This window comes from Rana temporaria, chromosome 5 (genome assembly GCF_905171775.1).
Source record: "Rana temporaria chromosome 5, aRanTem1.1, whole genome shotgun sequence".
In the NCBI taxonomy this organism is placed as follows: Eukaryota; Metazoa; Chordata; class Amphibia; order Anura; family Ranidae; genus Rana; species Rana temporaria.
The window spans coordinates 71,392,541-71,410,140 of record NC_053493.1 but is presented as its reverse complement, the minus strand read 5'-3'; the positions used below and the strand labels follow the sequence as shown (position 1 = coordinate 71,410,140).

Sequence of the window (17,600 nt, the reverse complement as noted above, 5' to 3'; positions counted from 1 at the left end):
TATACGGCTCCTCCACCACTCCTGCCCATTGAAATCAATGGGGCACCGCGGCTTTACCGCCGACGCCGCCCCCGCCCCAGTGTGAAAGGGGCCAAAGAGTGCACAGCAACATTAAAGTTACACTATCTGCAACAGTTATTAGTAAACAGTCAAGAAGACTAGAGCCCATACCATCATGTCACACAATCAATGTATGGCCCAACATAGAGGACGGTACATTCATATTATTTAGAGGTTCTCCTGCCCGCTATATTTCTCTCCACTGCAGTACCAACTAGACCTACCCACCTCAACTAAAAGGGCATTATGGATAATATATTTCATTTTTGTGTTTCTCTGAACAGTTTGAGGTCAGATGTCAAAGGCACATTATCCTTACCACAAACCAGTAGGACTCATGAATTATACTGTAAGTTACGATTGAGAGTATTGGTAACACTGGAGCTGATCCAAGAGACACATACCTTGAACAATTTACACAAGAAGCCTCAGGATTCATACAATGTCTGTACAGTGGAAGAGCTGTGTTAAATAAGGATGTTGAAAGTCCAGGGAAGGTGCCCCAGAGTTCTTCTGGCAAAGTTTTATGGCCTTCTGAGTGTAGAACAGGGGAGGGTAGAAGAGGGTCTTGGCAGAGTAAGTTGTAGTAAGGGGCTTCACCAGGCATAATGAACACTTTTCATTATTATGGGGAACATATACGGTAGTCAGTGAGACAATAAAGTTCAATACTGTAGACCAATACAGGAGCATCTCCAGAATATGTGGATATAGTCTGCTGAGTCTTGAAAGCATCTCCAAAAGTTTTGGAGAGCAAGTAATGGGCTTTTAAAAATATGGTTGAGGTCATATAGACTCTGAGGCAGATTTGAAGCTATACTGTTTACTTTTTTTTTAATGGAGCAAAGTTTTATGCTCTTGAAATTGCACTTAGGTCGTGTGGCCAGTTTTGAGTGGTATGAAGCAGAGTTCTTCTTTAAGACAATCCGGTTAAAACTGCATACATGTCTGTATGGCAAGTATGTAGCCATAAAGCCCTGTAGTCTCAACACCTGCTGAGTGCTACCTAGAAAAGTAGGGAGCACTAGGCACACAGGATGGCATTTGTAATGTGCTTGTACGAAAGGCACTGGTGGTGTCGGCCAGTATTTCACACTATAGCACCTGTCCTGAAACACTTTTGAAAAAAGAATGTCAAAGGGTTCTCAGTTACTGTATCTTCATAACTCTTTGCACTGCCCCCCTTTACAAGAGTCCAGTAATTACAGCTGCTGGTAATTAGATTTCCTTTTCCCTATTCCAGATTTCTGTCTTATGAATTTATGATTGATTTAAAGCTCAATTTAGCTCTGCAGCCCTGCAGATTTATGCACTGGAATCAATTAGCCTAACATAATAAAACATGGCCAAGACTCTGTGTGACGCTAGCTCCTTGTCAGGGCCACCGGCCATCCAGCAAGTAGTAGCACTTTATTTAAATCATAGTGGGAAAGCTGCATTTCCTGCTGCTCAGATTATGTGCAAGACGTTAATTCAGGCTGTGGACAGTTTTGCAGGTGGACAAGACTCAACTGAGATAACAAGATATCACAAGGAAGAGTGGTGCGCAGAAACTTATAGCATCTAGTGGAAGTGTAACTACATTTTCAGTAATAATATATAAACACCTCAGATTTTAATAATACTAGAATTTTCTAGACAGAGGCCTGTGATGCCAACACCTATATTTATTTAATGACAGGTTTTAAATTACCAGCTATTTAATAATGTATATAGACAAATGTATGCTGAAAAGAGTGGTCATTCCATAGCAACAACCCAGATTTCCTTTTAGTAAAGTAAAACTATTGGACAATGAATTGCACTGGTTTACTGTACATTACTTTTGCATTTTTTCCCCTTAAATCAGATGTAAAGCCAAACAGATGAATTTGCAATTGAACTACTGCTGATAGACTGGTTCTGACCTCAGTTTTCTCTACTGCAGTTAAAGCAATACAACTTAGTAAACGGCTGCCCCAGCCTGTGATTGGATAGTGAAGGAGTAGAAATATACAAATAAGCATAACCCTACACTAAGCAATACTCAAAGTGCTCCTCCTAATGCTTTTTGCAATGTTGTAGGACCTAACTGACATATGCTGGCCATAGGTGGCTCTAATGATGTCTGATTCCTGCTGAGGTTTGGGTGGCCCTGTAAGCACCACCTGGTTTATGAAAAGTTAATTTTAAAAATGGATGCGTGTGTGGAAGATACTCTTTGTTCCTATGTCTGACATTCCTATCATGTTTTTATATTGCCATGGGGCTGTGTTTGATGTTTGTTGGGAAAATTTCACTTTGGCGGTATGGCTATAAAGTGATACTGTTTTTTTATGGTATATGCAGTTTTTGAGGTTGGGTGGGGATGGTACTGCACAGTGCACAGGGAGAGGGGAAGATGGAGCTTTGTGGGTGAGAGAGGGGAGGTTTATGGCAGTGGGGTCTTGTTTGACCTATCAATGCTGTCTTTTTTTTTTTTTTCTTTTTTACTCTTTTTTTTTTTCTGCTGTTTTATTTTTGTATCTTTTTATGTACCTTTATTATGCACTTTTTTTAAAATAAAATACAAGTTTACCAAAAATGGAAAATTATCAGTGATTGCATACTATCAGATGTAATCAATATTTAGTACCATCTTTGTATTCAGGCAGTTGCAAGTGCCATAGTTGCCTAAATACAATAGCAGGCAGTGGAGATTCCTCCATCTGCTCTGTTAGCATGGATGGAGAAATCTATTGATCTGTGTGTAGCTACCTTTACAGTTTTGACTCTTCTTATTCTCGGCTGAATCCTGCACTGAGGGGAACTAAAAGAGATTAAGGTAGAGACAAAACAAAGTCCCCAAGTTCTATATCATTCTACATTTCTACTTTAAGTGAAAGTCATCTAATACTTTTTCACTCAATGTAAAACATGTGATTTTCAACATCTCCAGCAAATAACTGCAGTGCAAATTATGCACTAATTTTGCTGCCACTGGAGGCAAGGCTGGCATTAAGAAGGGGACAGGATAATTGCACAGAGACCCCAGTATTCTAGGGGCCCCCTGTGCAACAGCAGCTAGGCCCAGCCACTGCCCCAGTTTGCAATGCCCACAGTCTTGCAGTGACCATGCATAGATGTAATACTGCTCCGCCAATCAGGCCTTGGTGTTTGTGCGGACCTCATGGCTTCATTTACAGCCCTGTCATTTGATTTGTCAGTCAGAGCTGCAAGGGAAGTCAGGAGTTGGCCACTTCCTTTGAAATTCTGTTGGGTCTGAAGTGGGGTAGCAGGAACTTAAACATGCTATTGAACTTTTAATTTAAATATGTGCCTATGCATGTTTACACTTTACAATTTTCATATGTATGTATGTATATACATAAATATTTTATATATATATATATATACACACACCACAGTACCATTAGCTACTTTTGAAAATTGGGGGCCCCATTTAGTCTAAAATGGTCCCTGATTGAAGGCAAAAAATTACAAAAAAGTTGGTATTTTTAACTTATGGGATTAGGGGACAACAAGGCAGATGTTTTGTTGAAAAACTTTGCTTCTTACAAGTTAACCTCAGTTTCTATATGTTTTATGTTCTAATAATTTCTGAAACATAATAAATCATGAATGTTATTAAAATCTCATTTACATAAACCAGATTATTAAAATTATGTTATTTTCTTATAGTGGCCCTTTAATGTCAGAATAAAACATTCCTTACCATGTGAAGGCAGTATGGTGTGAGACTTGGAGGATTTAGCAAATGATCAGAATTCTATAGCAAAGTGATTATGAAAAGTGTAAGAGAAGGATTATGGAAAACAAGGTTAAAAAAATTGTTTTCCTTAAAGCTGCTGAGAGCTGATATCTGATTGGCTGAGATGGTTTACTTTAGAATTGTTATCTTTTCTATTACATTATTAGAATTCACGTTTTACTTCAGATAATGTTTTTAAAGCTCCATTCCTTCTATATCGTAAAAATATTACCGTATTTATCAGTGTATAACATGCACAGGCGTATAACACGCACCCCAACATAAAGAGGGAAGTTTCAGGAAAAAAACGTTCCACAGCCCCCTGCGTATAACACGCAGGCACAGTTTACCCTCTATTTTCAGGGTAAAAAAGTGAGTGTTATACGCCAATAAATACATTATTTTTTTATACAATATGCATCTCTTACTGCAATCTGCACCTCCTTTTTGCACTGTCCTCCATGGACTTACTGTTCTATGATCCAGGTCTTGAGTTGAATGATGCCCAGCATCCACCCCGTGTCCTGTAAACTTTAGACCATTATGGACACACTTCCTAGGGGCATGTCATCACGCCAGCCTAGGGCTCACAGTAATCCTGAACAGAACAGATGTTACACATTATGACTTAAACACTGATATATCCAGGACTAAGAACCATCCACCGCCAACATCGAAGAAAAAGGACCATAACGTCACATGGACAGCCAAAAAACTGATCGTTTGAAGGTATGCATAAATAGATGTGGGTGAGGCTCCATGATGGAGATGGGAAGGGGGGGGGGGGTTCTAAAATGTGGAGGTGAATAAATTATATTTAGTGTGGTATCACACACAACTGCCATTTAAAAAAACTAAAATAATGTTTTCATGTCTTTTTATCGCCTTTTTTTATCTTGTGTTGCATCTCAGTTGTGCAGATACTTTATATCTGGATAACTGCTGACACTTGTAAGGGTTGATTTACCAATGGTAACAACATTGACCATGTCTGCATAATGTGAGTGGCTACTAGTGGCCTCCACTCATGCGATAGTGAGGCAATGCAGGAGAACAAATGGGAGACATATTTAAATAGACTAGCCCCTAAAAAAACTCCATAGACCTCCATCATTTAAAATTTGTAGTTAAAATATTTTACTCATGAACTTACATACTCTTTATATTAACGCAGAAAAGGCTGGCACCTAAAAAAGTATATATAAAAAAAAAGTAAACGAAAACAATGTATGAAAAGGGAGCTCATATTTGTGCCCTCCAAACCAGAATTCTAATTACAATGTACGACCCTGGTGCACTGGTAGGGTAAACCTTTTGATACAAGCAAGCAAAATGACTTCAGTAACAGAAACAATAAAATGATTAAAGATACAGCCAACACAACAAATAGAGCCTCAATAGTTTGGCAGATAACAGATTAAGAAAAATACTCAAGATTTATCCAGACTGTAATGAACAGACAACAAAACAAGTAGGAACAATTAAATAGCCCACATAAAATAAATCCATTCTAAAGATCTGTGGCTCAGGGAATATTGTGTGCCAATTGTAGATTGCACTCAGAGTGGACAGGCTGCAATTACAGAGAAGACAGCTAAGATAAAAGCTCTGCTAAAGTACAGAAGACACTAATGTCCCCAGTGTTCGCACACTGCTGTAAGCATATCTTATAAATATATATAGGTTTGACATAAAAAAATCATAATACAAAATGGAAAAATACATCTAAAAGTTTCTGAACACATCAAAAAATGTTTTTATCCATCATGAAAACAAAATGAATACTGAGGGTCAACTCCTTAAAGTGAATCTGTCAGGATAGAAATATGGGAGATGCCATTGCTAACCTCTCCTTTTAAATGTGTTAGATCAGGAAAAGGAGGCATTTTTAGAGAGCGTTATGCACATTTTAGCGCCACTCTTTGGGCAACTTCTGCTATCGTTATCTTATGGTTAGCATTGGTTCGGAGCATGCATGTTTGTACTTTGGATTTTAGTCCGAGAGCATGACTAACCAACATTTGTTGTCGGAAATCCCAACAACAATTGTCCGATGGAGCATACAGACGGTTGGATTATCCGACAAAACACTTGAATATCCGATCATGTGTACGGGCCTTAAAGGGATTGCAAAGGTTTGTTTTTTATTTTCTAAATAGATTCCTTTAATCTAGTGCATTGTTTATTCACTTACCTTTTCCTTCGATTTCCCTTCTAAATGTTTTTTTTTCTTCGTCTGAATTTCTCACTTCCTGTTCCTCCTCAGTAAGCTTGCCCCCATCATCCGAGCTGTTGTGGCTGGGGGTTAGTCAGCGTGCTCGACCCTTCCCTTGGAACTACATCCCTGCAGGGAAACGCTGTGAACGTTCACCTTTACAACCCCTTTAAGGCTACAAGGGCAATTCAATCTCATTGCCAGTATGAACTGTATCTGCTAGTTGAGAGTTATTTTATTAGCATTATATGGATTTCATTGTTTGGCAGATTACATGACTTCCAACAAGTAGTAACAAGTATAGTCAATGTAGCCCTAGCCTTAATCGAAATCCTTTGTCATCACAAATACTCCTGATTTTTTTTTGTATAGTATATTGATGTCAGCTACATGCTCTTACAGTGATTGTAGAATAAGTTTATAGTCTGTGAGAGTCAAGCTGTCCAATGTCTGTTGGTTACTCCAATTTGGACAATACATGTAACACAATGGCTAGTGGTAAGCACTCTTGTCTTGTAACTCTTATATATTGTGTTCCAAGTACCAAGAGCATACCTAAAACCACCTTCTGACCAGTTGACTGATAGAGGAATCAGCAAATTAGTCACACTGAATACGCATTTCATGGATTTTTTTCTATTAAAATAATTTCCAAGATGCATTCTTGGGAAGGGTGCCCTTAAATAAGTGTAAAGTTCTGAGATGCCTGCTCCCCTGCATAAACCTTGCCAGCTTTCGGCAGCCCTTTATTCATCTAGAGCTCATGGGTCATGGGCCCGCTTCAAGATTTTATTTAGAACTAGATTTAAGAGGGGGCTCTAATGGGGGCCCTGCTATAAGGGGTGCTCTGAGGGGGCCCTGATGTAAGGGGGATTCTGTTGGGTACCCTGATGTAAGGCGGGGACTTCGATGTAATATGGTCCTTGATGGGGAATCTAATATAAGTGGGGACTCTAATGACCTCAAGTTAATTTGGTGTTTCTATGCTGAAGTTTTTTCTCTGTTCTACTTTATATCATGCCCATTACAGAAAAATAGTAGAACGTATTCATTCATTTAGATTTGATTTCTTCATGTATAAACCAATTTTTATCTGACCTGTGGGTATTTGTAGAATATACATTGTGGTCCTTGTGCTGAAAAGTTTGGAAACCCATGACCTACATGATGAAAAAATGGTTACCTAGGCTGCACTGCATGTAATCACAGTTTTTTGCATTTGCAGTCCTATGATCTGCAGACATCCAATTGCATGTGGTATAGCCTGCATTACCCTCTTTTAATTGGATAAGAGCAGAGATCTGCAGCAGCTACTGATGCATAAGGTGCTGAGATTGTCAATCCTGTGTATGAGGACCCTCATTATTCTAGAATGGTACCAGTGTACATAAAATAATGCTTTAAAATCTGACTCCAGTTACAGTAACTGTCATCCAACTAAGTTGATGCTATATTATCTAAATTTAGAAAATAAATAGGTCCTGATATATTGAGATATAAAAGTAATGCACTCTTTAAGGAGTTAGGAAAAGTTGGTTGGCCTGGCTTCCTGATGCCCTATCTCCTTCATGTCATGTTTTTGTAATATATTCTTAAACAAGTTGAGAAGACTCTGCAATGATCTATAGTCTTGATTCCCACAGCTGGTTCACACAAGTGTCCTAAGTCCCATCTTCACCAATTAGTCAAGGGTTTATAAAAAGAGAGGGTGGGAGACAGGACACACGACTGAGTTCCTCGGCAAAAACCAGCAAGAAACTTGCTGGGAGATATTTTTTTGCCGAGGAAACCGGTCGTGTGTACATTTTCGTTGAGGAAACTGTCGAGAAACTCGACGAGCCAAAAAGAGAGCAAGTTCTCTATTTCCTTGACGGGAATGGAGAAACTTGCCTTGTCGAGTTCCTTGACAGCCTGACAAGGAACTCGACGAGGAAAACGATGTGTTTTGCCCGTCGAGTTCCTCAGTTGTGTGTACGAGGCTTCAGAGTATTTTAACATAGATAACAGGGAAAAGATGACAAGGTTTCTAAAGCTGGCCACACACATTTCAAACTGATTGAGCAGTCTCTGTACAATCTCCTTGTAAGTTACCAAAACTGTAATACAAGGGCCTACCTTAAAGTCATTGTAAAGGCTGAATGTTTTTTACCTGCATGTATTCTATTTCCAGCCCCCCCCAATCTTTACCTGAGCTCCCTTTGATCCAACGATGTTTACAATAGCCTCGGATGTCCCGGGACTCTCACTCCTCATTGGCTGAGACAGCAGTGGGAGCCTATTGGCTCTCACTGCTGTCAATCACAGCCAGTGAACCAATAAAGAGAGAGCGGAGGGCAGAGTTGCAGCCTTATATGTCTTATGCATACATAAAGAAGTCGCTCAGGAGCAAGCGCGCAGAAGTGCCTCCAGGGCAATCAGCTTTCTCTAGGGGTACTGCGTAAGAGGGAGGAGCCAGGTGCACCGGCCTGGGACCCAAAAAGAGGATGATCGGAGCTGCTCTGTGCAAAACCAGTGTCCAGAAAAGATAAATATAATATCTTTGTTATTTATAAAAACAAAAACAAAGCTTTAATAAAACTTTTACAATCAATTTCATTTTTAAACAGTCAAGTGGCCTTTTGCACTGCATAGTTGTTGGTAAATTTAATTAGCTGTTGAGCTAAGGAAATCTGCTTAAGAAGTTTTCACTCCTGCATTTCAGCAGTTACTCCTGAGCTCAGCTTACCCCAAACATGTCATTTGTATACAGATTGAATTTCAGATGACCATATGAACCTAACCTTACTGATTGTTATATGAAGAGCATATGTGAAGTTTTTTAAACCATGATCTGTTTTTTCACCAGCTTCATATTTCTTACATGATCATAATAGAGTTACTTTGTTCCCATTCTACTGCATGTATTATATCTGCACATTTGGTGTTATCGTCAGTGATCAATCCAACAGACTCCCACTATATCAGTGTTTTTATATCCTCTCCCTGATAGACTGATAGAAAGCAGACCATCTGTGCTACTTCCTGAATAGAATTCAGATCATCTCCAAAAACCCAGATGAGTTTCTATATCCCTCTTTGCTTGTAAACTTGCCCAATAACTGCGTGTTGGTGAAATTTACTATACATGAGAAGATAAAATGCTAATTTAAAAGATAAATACATCTTACAAAAAATAAAAAAAAGTCTGCATCCTTCAGCAATGTCACTTTGCACAGCTCCACGTGATCAATATTTTGTACAGTATTTATTAACGTAGCATGCCCATGAAGCTGAAGAAGGCGGCTGGCCATTCAGTATATTGGGCAGTCCATCTGGTCTAGGTGCTGTGGTAGAATCAGCAGCTTACTTTATTTTCTTTAAGGGTCTAGAGTGGCGCTTAGATTTGTGTTTGGCTGTAAAGCTCATATCACAGCGTATTTTAGCTTTTTAAAAGACAAAGTATAAAATATTGATATCAATTAAAATAAATCGTTGCCTGGAGGTCTTCAGTGATGCCAATTATTAACATCAAAGATATGCCTTGCTCTCCTTTCTGTAGTTAAAAAAAAAGCAATTTTTAGATTAGATTCAAAAAGCATTTTGTAGTAGGGTATGTGTGTTTCTGCGTGTGTACAAACTTTTACATAAATCATCTATAGTAAAACACTTTCTGAAAGGGCTTATTTATTAAAACTGTGCAAAGAACAAAGCCCAATGTTCAGCATTACATAGATGCTGAATGGTTTACTGTACCAAGTCATCGTTTGGACAAACCTGTATAATTGCACTGTGCAACTTGTATTTAACTTTGACTTTGTCGCTATAATATATTCAAAGCTCTTCACATCAAATTAGTGCCATGCCATGAACATATACAATATTTTAACATGTGTCATGAATTATTTGTAAGCTTTGGGTGCCTGTAGACATTAGCGGGCGGTCAAATGTGCTGGAATGATATACCAAGCTCATTTTAAACTCTTGCGGACTGTCTTATAAACATGTGTTGCTTTTAGAGGGGAAGAGGGCCATGGGATTGATTAGTGGCCATACACTTCCAATGCTTGTTATTACAGGCAACACAAAAGCAATTGATCATCTAATCTGATAAGCTGTCCAAAATCCTGCTGTCAAAGTGTGGTTGACCAGTGAGGGTCTGCTGCAACCACATATATAATAACATTGTAAAAAGTTGTGTACACGAGGATCGAATATTGGCTGGATCAGCAGGGACCAGCCAATATTTCAATCTGTGTGTAGCCCTCTCTGTTCGACAGAAGCCAATCTAAGAGCTCTTTCACACGGAGCGGATCCGTATTGATCCGCTCTGTTAGCCTGTTTGGCTCAGCGGGGATTCCTCCGTTAATCCCCGCTGAGCTGTCGGCGGACAGGGCAGTCCCTGCACACAGTGCAGAGACCGCCCTGTCTCTCCTCCACTCTCCCCTATGGGGAAACGGATGAATACGGACCGTGTGTCCGTATTCATCCGATCTGTTTCGCCGGACGGAAGAAAAATAGGGTTTTCTTCCGTCCGCAAAAGTGGAGGGGGGAATCTTGCATTAACCTTGCTTGTGGGGATGCAGGAATCTTTTTTTTTTGTTTGTTTTTTTGTTCAGCTGGCTGGCTGAAAGAGAAAAAATAAAACTAACTGTGTATACCCAGCTTAAAGCTCTGTACACACGGACCAAATGGTTAGTACAGTGGCTCCAACTGTCATTTTTTTTCGTGCAACCAAAAAAACTGTAGTGTTAGGCTGGGTTCACACTGATACGACACGACTGTTGTACGTCTATCATCCTACCTTTCCCTGCTACATCTGTCCTACATCGGTCCTACTTTGGTCCTACTTCCATCTGACTTGAATGAACAAGATAAGAGTTTGCTTCGACTTTGAGATAGTCTGACTTGTCTTTTGACCAATCAAAACAATCCCAGTGTGAGATAAATTCCTTTTACTGCTGCTGCAATCACCATGTCAGATGGTTAGGACAATGATCCTACTTTGATATGACTTCAATGATATTCAATAGGCTTAAGAAGGACCAAAGTCGGACCAAAGTAGTGCCTGGAGCCTTTTCAAAGTCGGACCGAATTGTGACGGACCAGTTAAGACGGCTCTCATAGGGAAGCATTGATTTTCAAAGTCATGCAACATGAGCTCCCAAAGTCGGAGCGTATGTCATACAAGTGTGAACCCAACCTTATTGAGTATAGCAATCCAGCCACAGGTCTAAAACAGCTTAAACAGGTTAAACAAGCATTGAGCAAGGATCATCTGTATTGAGAACTGCTGTTCAGAGGGCAGGAATCTGATTTACAGGCCTAAACACATAGGGGAAAAGATGAATATTTATACTATATGCCTATTATTTCCCCAATCCATTCCCCACTGAGAGCAGCTCAGTCATGAAATCATTCTTTAATTTAAAGTGATTGTAAACCATTATTTTTTTGTTTTTACTAACAAACATGGTATACTTACCTGCTCAGTACAAAAGATTTGCACAGTTCAGCCCTGATCTTCCCAGGTCCCCTGCTGGTGCTCCTGATTCCTCCTCTCTGCACTCATGCAGGCTGGCTCCCGAGCCGGGCCGGCTCAGCCTCGCCTGCTGCTTCCTCCTGTCTCTGAGCCTATAGGGAGGGAGAGAGCAGAGAGAACCACTGCTCTTGTGCACATTGCTGGATTGAGATCAGGCTCAGGTAAGTATTGGCAGGGGGAGTTGCACTCAGAAAAACCTTGAGAACCAATTTAACTAGATATTCGGGTTGCTTTAAAAGAACTGGAGTGTGCAAAATCTGGTGCAGCTCCACACAGAAACTTCTAGACTTTTTTGTCAAAGCTTAATTGAACAAGCTAAAGTTTAAAGCTGATTGGCTACCATGCACAACTGCCCAGACGTTGCACTCTCCAGTTTTAATAAATCAGCCTTATTGAGTCTTTAATAATAATGAGCCAACCAAACATTGAAATCAGGCTCACAGTGGAAGTACCTGTTCTGTAAACTGATTGGCAAGACATGGAGGTATTTAGATTTGTTTATAGAATACTATGGGGGCTTAAGGTGGTTGTCAAGAGTGTTTGTGGATATTGAAAAGGTGAAGCGATATTTACTAGTATTTCAAAGGACAGTTAGGAGGTAGTGCAGTGCCACAGACTCTGAAAGATCACAAGCTCTGAAAAAAGATCACTTGCTAAAGCTGGCCACACACTGACCAAATTACAGCCGGTTCCTATTGAGTCATCAAAAAAGTTTTTTGTGTACGAAACATATTATACTTACCTGCTCTGTACAATGGTTTTGCAAACAGCAGGGCTAATCCTTCTTTTCTTGGGTCCACCACTGACGCTTCTGGCTCCACTCCCTGCCATTTGCTATGGGGGCACTCATGCGTGCTAGCTCCCGAGCCCCATCCTTAGTGTCCATAAGACACACAGAGTGGAACTTGGCCCTTGGCCACGCCCCCTGCAAATGGCTATATCAGGAGTGAGAGACCAGAGAGAACCTTGGCTCTCGTGCACATCGCTGGATTGAGATTGGGCTCAGTCTTGTTTTCTTTGGGGGGGGGGGTGCGTGCAGAATGTTTTTTTACCTTACTGCATATAATTCTTCTGCCTTTACAATCACTTTAAATTTGATCAGTGGGCTGCCCTGTCATCCGACATCCTTTAACAGCACGAGATGTCAGAATAAAATAGCTTGCAGGGGAGATTTGTCCATCTGCGCTATCTAATGTATGGCCAGTTTTAGTACAGTAAAATCTGAAATATCATGGCTATCATTAAGGCGAGAAAGAGAAATAATTGCCTTTCAAAAGTAATTATTATCCAAAAATAGAAGGCAAAAATGATATAACCTATGTATTGTACAAAGCAAGTTCTACTAAATGCACATGTTCTCCTAATAATAATTGTACTGGCTGGTCTATCAGAGATCTAAATGTGTGATAGCATATAAAGCTTACTTATCTCCTTATCTCTTCCACAATGTTTTCCCTCAAAAACAATCTCACCAGAGGACCGCTGTAAAAAAATAAGGATACAGCTACCAAGCTTTTTACTTAATTGGGTTAGATTAGATCTCTTTCCAGAGGCAACTCAAGCACAACAAAAACCAAGGATTTTTTGATAAATTTTACAGTTTTTTCCACCTTCCCCAGAGAGCTCCTTCAGCCACCGTGGATACTAATTAGCGTAACAAACTATAATAAGATGGGGCTTTATCTCTGAAGGGGACTAACATGGCTACCCATATAAATATGTCAACAAATGCCAACTAATTATAGGGATAGGTCCATTAATATATAATAACATATCACACATATATAAAGTTTAATAAAAGCAAGAGACTTTTTAAGTAATCCAGCAGGTCTACAGCCATTATTTAAGATGCTGATTTATACCTAAATACTGATCTCTTCGGGGAGGTCTATCACGCATCCACCTAAAAACTGTGCTTTGAAAATTGGGCAGGTAGACTGCCCAATTTTCATCCTTCATAGTTATTACCTTTAGAACTAGAGTTGAGTGGACACCTGGATGTTCAGGTTCGGGTCCGAACCCAAACTTTTAAAAAAAAGTTTGCCTTCGGGAACCTGAACCCAAACTCCGAACCCCATTGTAGTCAATGGGACACAGACTTTTAGAAAAAAAAATGCGCGGAGGTCCCCGCAAATTCAATAACCAGACCCTTTAGGTCTGGTATGGATATTAAGGGGAACCCCGCCGTCAATTTAAAAAAAAAAATACGTGCGGTTCCCCCTAAATATCCATAACCAGACCCTTCAGGTTTGGTGTGGATTTTAAGGGGAACTCCACCCCAAATAAAAAAAAATGGCGTGGAGTTCCCCCTAAAATCCGTATCCGAGCACGTTGACCTGGCCGGCCGCAGAAAAGAGGGGTGGACAGAGTGCGCCGCCCCCTCTCCTGAACCGAACCAGGCCACATGCCCTCAACATTGGGAGGGTGCTTCGGGGTGCCCCCCAAAGCACCTTGTCCCCATGTTGATGGGGACAAGGCTCTCATCCCCACAACCGGGCAAGGGTTGTGGGGGTATGCGGGCGGGAGGCTTATCAGAATCTGGAAGACCCCTTTAACAAAGGGGACCCCCAGATCCTGACCCCCCCCGTGTGAAATTGTAATGGGGTACACTGTACCCCTACCATTTCACGAAGGAAGTCAAAATAGTAGTTGTCTGAAAAAAAAAACCACACACACCGTTGAACAAAATACTTTATTAATTAAACCAAATAAAAATGGATCGTTGAAAATAGACGATCCATGCTGCTCCCTGATCCATCGTTGTCTTGTATCCAGTGGCAGGTGAGTTCTCCAGCGACGGGTTTACGGGTGTTCTCGCCCACGATTGGTCCAGCGATGAGAAGACCCATCCATTCAGAGCACAGCTCCGCGAATGACGCGCCGGAGCTTGACGTTTTTTTTTAGGGGAGGCGGGCCACGTGTCACGTGACCCCGTCCCCCTCTGACGCACACTGTGCTACGTCACTGGGAAAGCCCTATTCCTTAGTAAGGACCCACATGTAAGACATGCTAATGGTTCTTACATGCATTATAATGGACCTCACACACTTTAGGTATTCATAAATCACTCCAAGTCCTTCTGTTTTATTGTTTTACTTTTTGTTGTTACCTGTCAACTGTATTATATTAGTAATGGGACAGGTGAGAATTAAGGACAAGACTAGATTTATGTGCAACTACTGAGGCCCCGTACACACGACCAGTTTCCTCGGCAGAATTCAGCTTCCGACCGAGTTTCTGGCTGAATTCTGCCGAGAAACCCGGCCGTGTGTACACTTTCGGCCGAGGAAGCCGACGAGGAGCTCGGCGAGGAAATAGAGAACATGTTCTCTATTTCCTCGTTGTTCTATGGGAGCTCTCGCCCCGCCGAGCTCCTCGGCGGCTTCAGTGCTGAACTGGCCGAGGAACTCGATGTGTTTGGCACGTCGAGTTCCTCGGCCGTGTGTACGAGGCCTGAGTTACAGACTCTATATTAATATGCAGTGTATAGACTATATATGTATACAATATGTATAGTGTGCACAGATATGTCTGTAACCATTTGCTTCACTAATAACAAAATAAACAAATAAACATATAAAAAAATGATGTGCCTAGGATTAAAAAAAGGAAAAACCTTTCAATTACACAATGTACCGTATATAAAAACTTAATTTTAATTCTGCATTTCAAATTTATACAAGAACATGCTCATATATACAGTGCATGTACGTACAAACATTTTATATACGTATATATATATATATATATATATATATATATATATATATATATATATTATTCAGAGCCAATTAAAGAAGACTCATCAGAGCTCTGAATAAAACGTCTTTGATCCCATCATATCTCAGCCATAAAGCCTGTGATGTGCCTCAGTGGACTGTGTCCTTGGCCCATTCTGAATCTCTTCGTTAATTAGCAATCCTCTTTCCAGTATGTATAATCCTATTGTTTAAATGCTAAGCTGATTTTGGTTTGACTCTCACTTGTAATACACTGCTGAAAGGAGCTTCACTGAAACAGACAGATTATGATCTAAATTTACTGCTGCAGGTTTACGCAATGTTTGTGCTTCACTAATATTGTATAATTTTTATGGAAGTGACAGCGAGACCGCAGAAAGCCAGCCCACGAGAACGTGTGAAATCATCCATTACCTTATTATTATTAACACCACAATGCATAATGCCAGGATGACAAGGCCCAAGTGATATTTCAGCTTTGAGGTATGTGCTACCGAGAGCATGATGTGGCAAAAAAAAAAAGTAGATTCCCGCTGAAGGATTTTGGTACAGGAAGTGATGCATTAAAAGCAGCACCAAAAATACTTCAACTGTACAATACATGTTTTATAGATTCAAGACGTGAGAATAAAATATCCTACATATCAAAATGCAGAGCCCTACAACATGTCCATATTATCATCAATGCCTATAATACCTATAAATGCATCATGCAGTATAGAATATTTAAAGTTTATCCAAAGCCAAAAAAGTACCTCTGTCAGGTATTTATGATGTCTGTGCCCCTTTTAGGGAGATTCTCTCTCTCTATTTGCACTTGTAACCACTATTATGGAATTGAAAGAATCCAAAATTTGTTATGAGAACAGGAGGCAAGAGAAAATATAGTCACGGGGACCCTTGTTCTGGTGACAACTGTTTAAGAAGTGATTTCCCTAACTTTGGAGAGGTTTCTTCCCAATTCCTGTTGTATCCATAGGACAAGATGTGAAGAGAAATCTCTAAAGTGGGACATAAAAACTGCAATGGCGTTTAACCATTTCCTAGTCTATCCAAACTAGAACATTTTTTTGGTTTTAGATGTACTCTAAAGGACTGTCTAGTTAGCAAACCTATCTCCCATCACGTTCGGCTTCCAAAATTACTCCAATCAAGGGAAGATCATACCCAACAAAGGGCAATGAGCTCAGTAAAGGTTGCTAACCCTTCTGCTTTTGACAAGGAGTTATGAAAAGAAGAAAGCAGTAGAGAACTGCTGGGATGTATAGTTTAACCAAGTAGTGTAAAAAAAACTCTGCATTTGCTTAAAACCTGTTCAGACAACAACATTGTGTAGTTGTATAACAATTGGACAACATGTGCTAGTTCTGTTACAAAAATATCTTACATTTATTTAGAATCCCCAAATTACATGAGTCTTTCTTTGAATCATTTTATATTTATGAGATTAAATTTTTTGTTTAAATATTCCATTGTAGGCATGTGTTCTATGCAAAAAATTGTATATTTTTTTCCTGAAGGAGATGTGATAGTGGGACACGGAATAAGGCCCAGTGTTTCATATGAACCTGCAATTGTTTTCTTGCTATTGTTTTAAGATCACATACATTTATCAACTGATCCCTGTCAAGTGAATATAATTGCTATGAATCTGGGGACCTAAAAGTTAATTAATGGTCACCATTAGGGTTCTGAGCACAAAGATTGCAAATCTAGACACAGCATGAACTGGACTAGACAAAAGTATGAACTTGCATGGTAAAGTGGGGGTAAAGCTTTTAAGTAACATCTGGGTGCTGTTTTAAGATTATGTGTGGTTAGCATTTCAAATGACATATTTAAGGACAGCAATGGGAGTTTCTTGATCTTGCCAGTATCAAAGAACTTAAAATTACCTCTAAAATCCCAGCAGGCGCTGTTACATTTTATGAGAATGTAAAAAGAAGTGCTGTCCAGTCACAAGAACAACATACAAGTAATATTTTCCATGCAGTGCCACCAATGTTCTCAAATGCCCATTAATGTAGCAGAGATTTAAAAGTCCATGCTTACAGTCGCCCAGGCTACTTTACATATCCAGTTTGAAAATTGTTAAAGCGGGAGTTCACCCTAAAAAAATGTTTTAACCTTAGATTGATGCTCATTTTGTCTAGGGGAATCGGCTAGTTTTTTTAAAATCGAAGCTGTACTTACCGTTTTAGAGAGCGATCTTCTCCGCCGCTTACGGGTATGGTCTTCGGGACTGGGTGTTCCTTCTTGATTGACATTCTTCCGACAGGCTTCCGACGGTCGCATGTATCGCGTCACGAGTAGCCGAACATCGGTGCGGCTCTATAC

The 17,600-nt window shown here is 40.0% G+C and overlaps 1 protein-coding gene across 1 annotated transcript in view; it reads right to left on the bottom strand.

The window, feature by feature from the left end:
- PTPRN2 (protein tyrosine phosphatase receptor type N2) overlaps positions 1 to 17,600 on the bottom strand; it is a 1,169,469-nt gene that overhangs the window by 135,608 nt on the left and 1,016,261 nt on the right. The gene's annotated exons all lie outside the window — the stretch shown is intronic.